The following is an 11,349-nucleotide window of genomic DNA, read 5'->3' on the forward strand; positions in this document are numbered from 1 at the left end:
ATTCCCTGCATTCACATGACTGCTTAACATTGACAAACCTTATTAATATTGAAATGCAAAATTGAGTCTGGATTACACTGGAAGCGGGACAAGTGAAGCCCAGGGGAAGATGACAAGACCTGCTGAATGATGGTTAAATTAAATAATGACAGGAGGACAGAAAACAGCTGGAATTTTCACCTTGAATTCTCCTTGCCGTAAATTGCAGGGAATGAAAATGTAGGGAATATAGAGCTGTGAACATGTATAGTGAACATGCATTTCTTAATGTAAGAACATTGAGTAGTTCAAGTAATGTTTAAAATTTCAGAGCAAAGAAATTTTTTTACAGCATTATAAGCCTGACTGCAATAAAAAAAACTAAATATATATATATATATATATATATATATATATATATATATATATATATATATATATATATATATTAGTGCTGTCAATCAATTAAAAAAATAACTAATTGCTGATAACTAATAACTAAACGCACCTTTTTTTAAATATTAATCGCGATTAATCAGATTTAAAATACTGAAACTTTTAATTTTGGCTATTTAAATGTAAAATTAATGTAAACGCAAGACAAAAAATATTTAAATTCAAAATATAATTGTTTAATAGAATTTTTGTTTAACTTGTAACACAGATTTCTTCATGTAAACAACAAACCCACAATAAAGCATCAAGATCCTGGCTTGACAGCCATATTTATTACAGAAATTAAAACACAGGCATGTTAATGACATTTAAATTTCAAAACAATCAATGCCAATAAAGAAAACATTGATTTCCATGTTGGATTCTAAGTGGACTGCAAAAAAATGCCAAAATACAGGAACTGCAGATATGGAAAATGAAAAATTATAATAATAAACTATAGAATACAAACTGTTGCACTCATTGTAAAGTTTTATTGCTGTGAGTTGAGAACATTAGTTATAGAGTAGAAACAATTTAGCTCAGTCCTCCTTTACATTTATCCAGTTGCTAAGACTAGGAGTATCCCGCAAGTGCACAGAGACTCCCAAATGCCCGCAAATGAATGATAATTTCTTGCAAGCCCGTCGTTAAATACATTGCACACCCCTCTCGCCCCTACTCAGATACGTCGCTCACTCCACCCCTGACACCCCTCAATGGGCCTGACACAGACACACACACAGACACTAGGGTTGTAACGGTATGAATTTTTCACGGTATGATAATCGTCTAAAACAATACCACGGTTTGACGGTTTCGCGGTATACGGTATGTTACAAATGTTACAAAATAATAAAACAGTGAAGCAAATTTGACTTTTTCCAAATAATATATTTTTAGTTACTATAAACAACACCACTTACAATGAACAAATAAAAAATAAGAAAATAATAAATAATGTGTCAAAGTCCAAATAAAGTCCAAATAAACATGGTGCAAATCCTCAGTAAAAAATAGATATAAATATTTACTATACTATAAATAGTTACATAACGAAACTAGATTCAATATGGAACATCCTTAGGTTTTATGTGCCAGCATGGATATGGTTGTCTGTGGATATGGATTTGGATATGGTTGTCTGCAATGCAGACAAACAGCTGCATCTTCATTTGTGTCTTTTGAAAACAGCAAGAGCAGCAGTTCGTCTTTGCTGTGTCCCTGTTTTGTCATGTTTCTGTGCTGCTGTGCATGCAAAAGTACTTAGTATGAGAATTATTTCATGCAAAACTTTTTTTTTGCGTTTTATTTAGCCGCGCATAAATGTATGCCTTTCTCTCATTCCGTGTTGTTCAAAAATCTTGGTCCACAAACAAAAGCGAAACCAATGCTTATTGGTTGTGATATAGCGAGTTTGAACCAATCTGGGCATGGAGGAGGGACAATGCATCAATGTATCATGTCTGATTTGTCCGGAGACACAGTGACGAGCGTTTCTTTGTTAAATCAGCGTTGTCAAATGTTGATGACGTAACCGCACTGATTCCGGAGCCTCTGAAAGTCCGCGAATGTTATGTGATACAGCATTGGAAAGCTGAGATTCTCTTCTTTATGCCAATCTTTGAATTGTATGAATCGGATCAGCGGATCAAAAGTTATTAAACATTTAAGAGCAATACTTATTTTTAGCCGCGGGCGGCTGTCTCGGTCTTTAAGGGTTAAAACCGTTGATATGCAATTGTTCATGGTATGATAATCGTGCACGTTCAAATCGTGGTAAACCGTCATACCGGTATATTGTTACAACCCTAACAGACACACAATGTGCTGCCGACGTTTTGGCCCCAACGGCCTTCCATACTGGAGCGACTCCCCTCAGATTCAACACGCATGATCACGTTCATCAAATTTGCTTAAACTAAGTGTCCTAAAGTATTACTGTATGGGATTCTGACACAACAACGCGAAGCATACACTTTCGTTGCGTTTAATAAGGAAACTCGCTAAACTTGGTAGGGCTCATGCTGAAAGGCAGAGTAATGCCCCGTCTTTAACAGCTCGAGACTTCACCAGACGTTCTGAGTACATTTACGTAAGAAACCAATACTCCGATTTTAATATGATTAAGATTATACTCTTATTAAAATTCTACCATGTAGCCTTAAAAGGAACCTTACCTTAAAGGAACACCGAGTCACGAAATGCGGAGGATTTTCTTTCTGTTCGCCATGCGGTATCAACTTACAACAGATGTCGAGAGTTAAAAATGAAACACCCGAAATTGCATGAAACTCTGGAGAGCCTGGTGATGCAACTAAATGTTTTATACTAAAACTTGCCTTCAAAAGTGCTTCCTTGGTCTTATCCACATTTATTGCATGTTGAACACACGTCCACCACAACAGGAAGTAAAAAAACATGCAACTGAGGTAATTGTATAAATTTTTTTTTACGCGTTAATTATTTAAAATTAATCGCATGCGTTAACGCACTAATTTTGACAGCGCTAATATATATATATATATATATATATATATATAGTTGATGTTTTTTTAAAACAATCATGAATTGAGAAACCCTTTTTTCCTTTCCTTTAATGTTTTGACATATAAGTGATCATATACTACCTGACAAAAGTCTTGTCATTGATCCCAGTTGTAAGAGCAACAAATAATAACTCGACTTCTAGTTGATCATTTGTAAACGTATCAGAAGGTGGATTTCTCTGCTGAATCATCTGTTGATCTGCATCTCAACCATCACCAATACTGCAGAACACCTACTGGAACCAGCATGGAGCCAAGATTCTCACAGAAATCAGTCAAGTTTGGTGAAGGAGAAATCATGGTTTGGGTTGTATTCAGTATGGGGGTGTGCGAGAGATCTGCAACATCAACAGCCTGAGGTATCAAGACCATTACATTACAAACCGGAGGAGAGGGACAATTCTCCAGCAGGATAGCGCTCTTTCTCATACTTCAGCCTCCACATCAAAGCTCCTGAAAGAAGAGGTCAAGCTGCTGCAGGATTGGCCAGCCCAGTCACCAAATATGAACATTATTGAGCATTGAAGATGAATCTACAGAATCTTGATTAACTCTGGGAGTCCTGCAAGAACGCTTTCCTCACCATTCCAGATGACTTTATTAATCAGTGATTTGAGTCATGTCAGAGATGTATGGATGCAGTCCTCCAAGCTCATGATGGAGTCAGACACAATATTCATTCTGTCTCCACTGCAGCAGGACTTTATATTCTATACTGGACATTATTTCTGTTCAGTGATGAGACTTTAGTCTGAGCAGAGTCAGACCTTACTGTCCTAATGAAATCATTAATAATCAAGGCATGATCAGATTTTATTGTGCTCAAGTAAACATCATCTAGAGGCATTTGCCTTTCATATAAGAAACTTCTGACACCAAATCATCAACTAGAAGTCAACTTATTGTGTGTTGTTCCAAAAACTTGTACAGGTGACAAGACGTCAGCTAGTGCAGTCATCTAAATCCTTTCTGAAAGTTTAAAAACTGTTTTTAAAATGTTGTTGTCTCTAAAGTCAGCTTATTTTGAAGCTCCGCCTCCACAGAATGTACCACATACCCTTGTTAATATGCAAAACTACAAGCCAATCAGAAAAGTGGGTGTTTACTTACTTCTGCAATCAGACACACCCATTCAAGCAGATCTTTAACTTCCTCAGTAAAAGTAGACACACTGTAAAACCCAGAAAGTGAAGGTAACTCAAACCATTTAGGTTCAAAAACTAATCCTAATCAGTACTGTGAACTTACTCTGTTTGAGTAAATGAAGCAATCTGAGCACAGTAAAACCTAATAAATGAAGAGAACTCAAACCAATTGAGTACTGTAAAACACTATAAGTTAAGGCAACTAAAAACGGTTGAGGAAACCGATTGGTACAAACCATTTAAGTAAAAAAAAACTGATCTATAAGAGTATTGTGAACTTACTCCACTTAAGTTGATGTAATGAGGTGTTTAATTAACACATTACCTTCAACACTGAGTTCAAAACTCTTTTCAAATGAGTAGAATTAACTTTCAGGAAATTTTGAGTTAACTACACTCATTTCATTTGATAAAGTGGACTGTTGGGTTTTACAGTGTAAAAGTACACTTTCTCTGTTCGGTAACACGTTATTTTGATGGCTCAATCGAGTTATAGTACAAGACAATCTCAGATCTCCCTTTCATTGGCAATCATTTCGTTTTTCAACCAGGTTAACAAGTTCTTAAACTTCAGGGGGTGTTTAGACAATTTCCAGTCTGGTCTCAGAGCACATCACAGTACAGAGAGCGCTCTTATAAAGATAATCAATGATTTCAGCTAAATACAGAATCATCCAAACTAACACTGCTGGTACTGCTCGATCTCAGTGCTGAATTTGACACTGTCGATCACAGCATACTTCTGGATAGGCTGGAAAACTGGGATGATGGTTTAGATCTTACCTTGAAGTTAACATGTCAGTACAGGTGACCATAGGTCCAGGTGGACACCCATGACAAGTGGAGTCCCACAAGGCTCGATTCTGGCACCTCTCCTGTTCAACCTTTACATGCTAACCCTGAGCCAAATATTCCACAATCACAGCTATGCTGATGACACTCAGATCTACCTAGCCTTACTGCCTAATGACTACAGCCCCATTGACACCCTCTGCAAATGCATTAATGAAATTAACAATTGGATGTGCCAAAACTTTCTTCAGTTAAACAAGGAGAAAACTGAAGTCATTGCGTTTGGGAACAGAGATGAGGTTCTCAAGGTGAATGCGTACCTTGGCTCCAACGGTCAAACAATAAAAAAATAAGGTCAATAATCTTGGTGTGACTCTGGAGTCAGATCTGAGTTTCAACAGTCATGTCAAAGCAGTCAGTAAATCAGCATACTATCATCTCAAAAACATAGCAAGAATCAGATGCTTTGCTTCCAGTGAAGACTTCGAGAAACTTGTTCATGCTTTTATCAGCAGCAGGGTGGATTACTGTAATGGACTCCTCACTGGACAGTCAGGCAGTTGCAGCTCATCCAGAACACTGCTGCCAGGATTCTGACCACAACCAGGAAATCAGAGCACATCACACCTGTCCTCAGGTCTCTACACTGGCTCCCAGTTACATTCAGAATAGATTTTAAAGTATTATTACTGGTCTATAAATCACTAAATGGCCTATAGAGCTCAATATATTACAGATATGCTGACTGAATACAAACCAACAGATCACTCAGATCATTAGGGTCATATAAACTAGAAATTTCAAGAGTTCAGTCAAAGCAGGGTGAATCGGCTTTCAGCTACTAATAGCGCCCCAGAAATGATCAGATGTGCTCCAACATTAGGCACATTCACATCAAGACTAAACACACATCAGTTTAGCTGTGCCTTAACGTGATATTATATTGTACAAACGTGATATTATATTGTAAGAACGTGATATTATATTGTAAGAACGTGATATTATATTGTAAGAACGTGATATTATATTGTAAGAACGTGAAAAGTAAATTGTACAAACGTGATATTATATTGTAAGAACGTGAAAAGTAAATTGTACAAACGTGATATTATATTGTAAGAACGTGATATTATATTGTAAGAACGTCATATTATATTGTAAGAAAGTGATATTATATTGTAAGAACGTGAAAAGTAAATTGTACAAACGTGATATTATATTGTAAGAACGTGATATTATATTGTACAAACATGATATTATATTGTAAGAACGTGAACAGTAAATTGTACAAACATGATATTATATTGTAAGAACGTGATATTATATTGTACAAACATGATATTATATTGTTAGAACGTGATATTATATTGTACAAACATGATATTATATTGTTAGAACGTGATATTATATTGTAAGAACTTGATATTATATTGTACAAACATGATATTATATTGTACAAACATGATATTATATTGTAAGAACGTGATATTATATTGTACAAACATGATATTATATTGTACAAACATGATATTATATTGTAAGAATGTGAACAGTAAATTGTACAAACATGATATTATATTGTACAAACATGATATTATATTGTAAGAACGTGATATTATATTGTACAAACATGATATTATATTGTTAGAACGTGATATTATATTGTACAAACATGATATTATATTGTTAGAACGTGATATTATATTGTAAGAACTTGATATTATATTGTACAAACATGATATTATATTGTACAAACATGATATTATATTGTACAAACATGATATTATATTGTAAGAACGTGATATTATATTGTACAAACATGATATTATATTGTAAGAACGTGATATTATATTGTACAAACATGATATTATATTGTGCAAACATGATATTATATTGTAAGAACGTGAACAGTAAATTGTACAAACGTGATATTATATTGTAAGAACTTGATATTATATTGTACAAACATGATATTATATTGTGCAAACATGATATTATATTGTAAGAACGTGAACAGTAAATTGTACAAACGTGATATTATATTGTAAGAACTTGATATTATATTGTACAAACATGATATTATATTGTACAAACATGATATTATATTGTAAGAACGTGAACAGTAAATTGTACAAACATGATATTATATTGTACAAACATGATATTATATTGTGCAAACATGATATTATATTGTAAGAACGTGAACAGTAAATTGTACAAACGTGATATTATATTGTAAGAACTTGATATTATATTGTACAAACATGATATTATATTGTGCAAACATGATATTATATTGTAAGAACGTGAACAGTAAATTGTACAAACGTGATATTATATTGTAAGAACTTGATATTATATTGTACAAACATGATATTATATTGTGCAAACATGATATTATATTGTAAGAACGTGATATTATATTGTACAAACATGATATTATATTGTTAGAACGTGATATTATATTGTACAAACATGATATTATATTGTTAGAACGTGATATTATATTGTAAGAACTTGATATTATATTGTACAAACATGATATTATATTGTACAAACATGATATTATATTGTACAAACATGATATTATATTGTACAAACATGATATTATATTGTAAGAACGTGATATTATATTGTACAAACATGATATTATATTGTAAGAACGTGAACAGTAAATTGTACAAACGTGATATTATATTGTAAGAACTTGATATTATATTGTACAAACATGATATTATATTGTACAAACATGATATTATATTGTAAGAACGTGAACAGTAAATTGTACAAACATGATATTATATTGTACAAACATGATATTATATTGTAAGAACGTGATATTATATTGTACAAACATGATATTATATTGTACAAACATGATATTATATTGTAAGAACGTGATATTATATTGTACAAACATGATATTATATTGTAAGAACGTGAACAGTAAATTGTACAAACATGATATTATATTGTAAGAACGTGATATTATATTGTACAAACATGATAATATATTGTAAGAACGTGAACAGTAAATTGTACAAACGTGATATTATATTGTAAGAACGTGATAATTATATTGTACAAACGTGATAAAGCTCAGATTTTTTTTTTACCTGGGTGGCAGCTCTACGCTTCCGTAGGAAAACTACTAGCCACAGTGGCTGGTGATCAAAAAAAAATGATGGTTGCAATGTAACTTAAATTCAACAAACGGACATCAAAATAAAGTGAGACCCTCTGTTCTTAAGGCCTCCATAAACATGACTAAATATTTCTCAATTAAAATGCAAAGCATGTCATGCATTCCCCAAACTCTACATATTGAGAAAAGTCTTATTTTTAATTATAATTAACATTATTACCTGCACCGCATTCCTCCTTGCCCAGAGGACAGAGCAGAAAGCGTCACAGATTTACACACCGTTCCTAACAGTTTCTCTCATTTGCACGATCGAAAAAAAATCGACACAAAACAAAAACATTGCTCATTTTCGTCCTCTGAAATAGAAGCAGCCGTGTGATTCTTCTCACCTGGCTTCCTCTCACACAAACACCCTTTTTCTCCCAATACCTGTTTCTCTGGTGAAAAATGTTATTTACATGGCGCAGGGAAGCGTTGTGAATGCTTAGAGTGAAGCACCTGGTGGTTTCGCAGGCAGAGACAGAGTGCCTGCAGATAGAAATCTAACAGCACTATCTATCTGGGTTATTAAACCTGCCCCTCAGGATTCTTCTCAACACAGGACTGGCTATTATGTAGGCCAGAGAGAGACAATACGAGAGACCACGTCACCAGAACAAGCCTATATACGTACAAAACACTGGAGTTTTGCATATAAAACACGAGCTGCTGCTGCGGATCGCTGTCTCATAGTTTATAAAGGAGCACAATGACTGATAAATACTGCATGGGAGGAAAAGTAATGAGAGAAGACTTCTTAGCTTCTCTAGATCGCTGCCTCATAGTTTATAAAAAGGCACAAGGACTGATAAATACTACAAAAACACTGTAAAAATGACACATTAGATTTATTAAATTTTTTCTTAAGGTAAGTGGTTGCAAATAATTTATACGAGCTGAATTTAAACTATATACATTTTGTAATGTTCAACTTAATTTCTTTAAATTCAGCCCATATAGACCTTTTTCATGGCTGCTGCATGGAGGGCGCAATAGCGACCAGCGTCTTCCGGTAGAATGCTAAAAACTTCCGTTTACAGCGTGTACAACTAATTTGCGCTCCAAAAATGGGTTTCAATAACGTTTTTAATGGATAACAGAGTGTTTTTGTGACAAACAACTTAGAAATGTGTGTTAAAGCCGTTATAATCTGTCACATGTGGTTCAAGCGCGTCAGAAATACGAGAAAAACGTTCTCCTAGTTCATGTGTCTGCCGTCAGAAATACAGTGTGTGTGTGCGTTCCCGGCCTGTCAGCTGTTAGCTCAGCGGCTCTTTAACACACACACACAGAGAGAGAGAGAGAGAGAGAGAGAGAGAGAGCAAACCAGAGTACTGGCATGAAAGTTAACAGGTATGAAAGTCGTGCAATTTACAAAAATGAGCAATAAAAGTCTGCTATTGATGCTCTGCTGCTGATTTGCTGTTCATTCTAATCGCGAGCCGTTTGTGTTTTATTTCGTGTGTTGTATTCACCACGGTTTGTGTTTTTCTGTCATTTGGAAATGACACTAGCCTATATTTTCACTTTGTCACGGTTATTAAATCAGTGTGTCAGTGGCACAGTACAGGCTACGTGTGTGTGTCAAACATTTTGGTGAGCTACATTAGTTTGGGCTGGTTATATATGTGAAATAAAGAGAAAATGTTGACTTTAGCGATGACGAGGCTTCATTTAAACTGCAGAAGATGCCGTCTGACAACGAGGGGAAAACGCCTCACAGCAGCTGTTTTCCATCCTATTAGATCACATTTCTTTAAATGATCAGTCCAGGAGATGCTGCTGATGGACAACAGGATTAGTTCAAAGAGGATAAAAGCAGGTCAAATAGATTAAAACTATCGTTTCAAAGCTGTCCAAATGTGACTGTTTACACGCATCAGCTGCCGACCGGAAGTTCTTCGCATTCTACTTGCGCATACATGCAAAGCATCATGGGTAATTTTGCGTTCCAAGAAAAAGGTCTATAAATTGAGGATATGATCCACTTTATATGGATTATATCCTCAATTGTGAGTGTATAGCATGGGAGGAAAAATACCAGAAGGAAACATATAAAGATAAAATATATAAATTTTCTCTTTACTTTACTTTTACTCTTTACTTTGGTGGAGTGACGAAACAGTGGAAACTCCCTCCACTTAAGACATCCATTAGCCCACATATTTAACTCGTTTGTTAAGCACAAAGATTTGTGTCCAAATTATGTCTAAATTCAGTTCTAATCTCCAGCAAAGAAATAACTGAGCAATAATAGTGAAGTGTGGTCAGAAAACTGAGTTATATCTAAACACACGTCCTGTTCTTAAGCCCCATAAAGTGATGCAGACGTCTCCAAAACCCCACAGGTGGACAAATCTACACTTGTTTTTATTAAATCCAATATTAATCTTCATATAATAAATAATACTGGTAATAATAATAACATTATGCAAACGCAAACTACCATGAAGAAACTGAAAAAGCCCTCAAAGTGAACATTTTAATCCTTTAATTGTTAAAAAATAAGATATTTGTGTATTGCTGTGTGTATTAAGCAATATGTGCTTGTTTAAGGCACACAACTAACACACTCAGCTTTTAGTTGATCAATGGTGCGCTCAATTTCAGTTCCTTAAAATAGCAACTCTTCAGCAATGCGCCTTAACACACCTCCTTTATAGACCAGCACACCCATGAGTCCACAAAGTGGCGCGATAAGATTTGTTATTTTAAATAATGTGGCGCAAAAATGGGAAAACTATTATTATGCTGGTCTGAAAATAGCAACAAATCACGCCAAACATGTCTTGCGCAGCCTGATCTCACGAGGAAACGTAAGTATTTTGTTTTGTCAGTTTAGTGGCTAACTCGTACAAGTTCAGTCGTACGAAAATGTATGATTTTAAAAAGGAGGCATGGCACCCAACCCCACCCCTAAACCCAAATGTTATCAGGTGATGAGCAAATCGTACTAAATTGTATGAATTAGATCATGCAAATTCATACGAATTAGCCACTAAATTAAAAAGTTACGAATTGCAGTGTGATTGCGTTGTCTTGAACCTTATTGCACCGGGTGTATAATAGGGCCCTATATGTGTTGACATGTGTTGTTGGTCTCTTTCTTCTGAAAGTTACAAACATTTAACATTCATTTTGAGGTTTTTGTATCATAGACTGCACATTTTTTCAACTCTCTCTCTCTCTCTACAATTCCACAATGATTTTTAACTTCACTTAGTAAATGTAATGCTTCAATTCTCTATACAGTCCGTGAAATATT

Source organism: Danio rerio, chromosome 14 (assembly GCF_049306965.1).
Source record: "Danio rerio strain Tuebingen ecotype United States chromosome 14, GRCz12tu, whole genome shotgun sequence".
NCBI classification, from domain to species: Eukaryota; Metazoa; Chordata; class Actinopteri; order Cypriniformes; family Danionidae; genus Danio; species Danio rerio.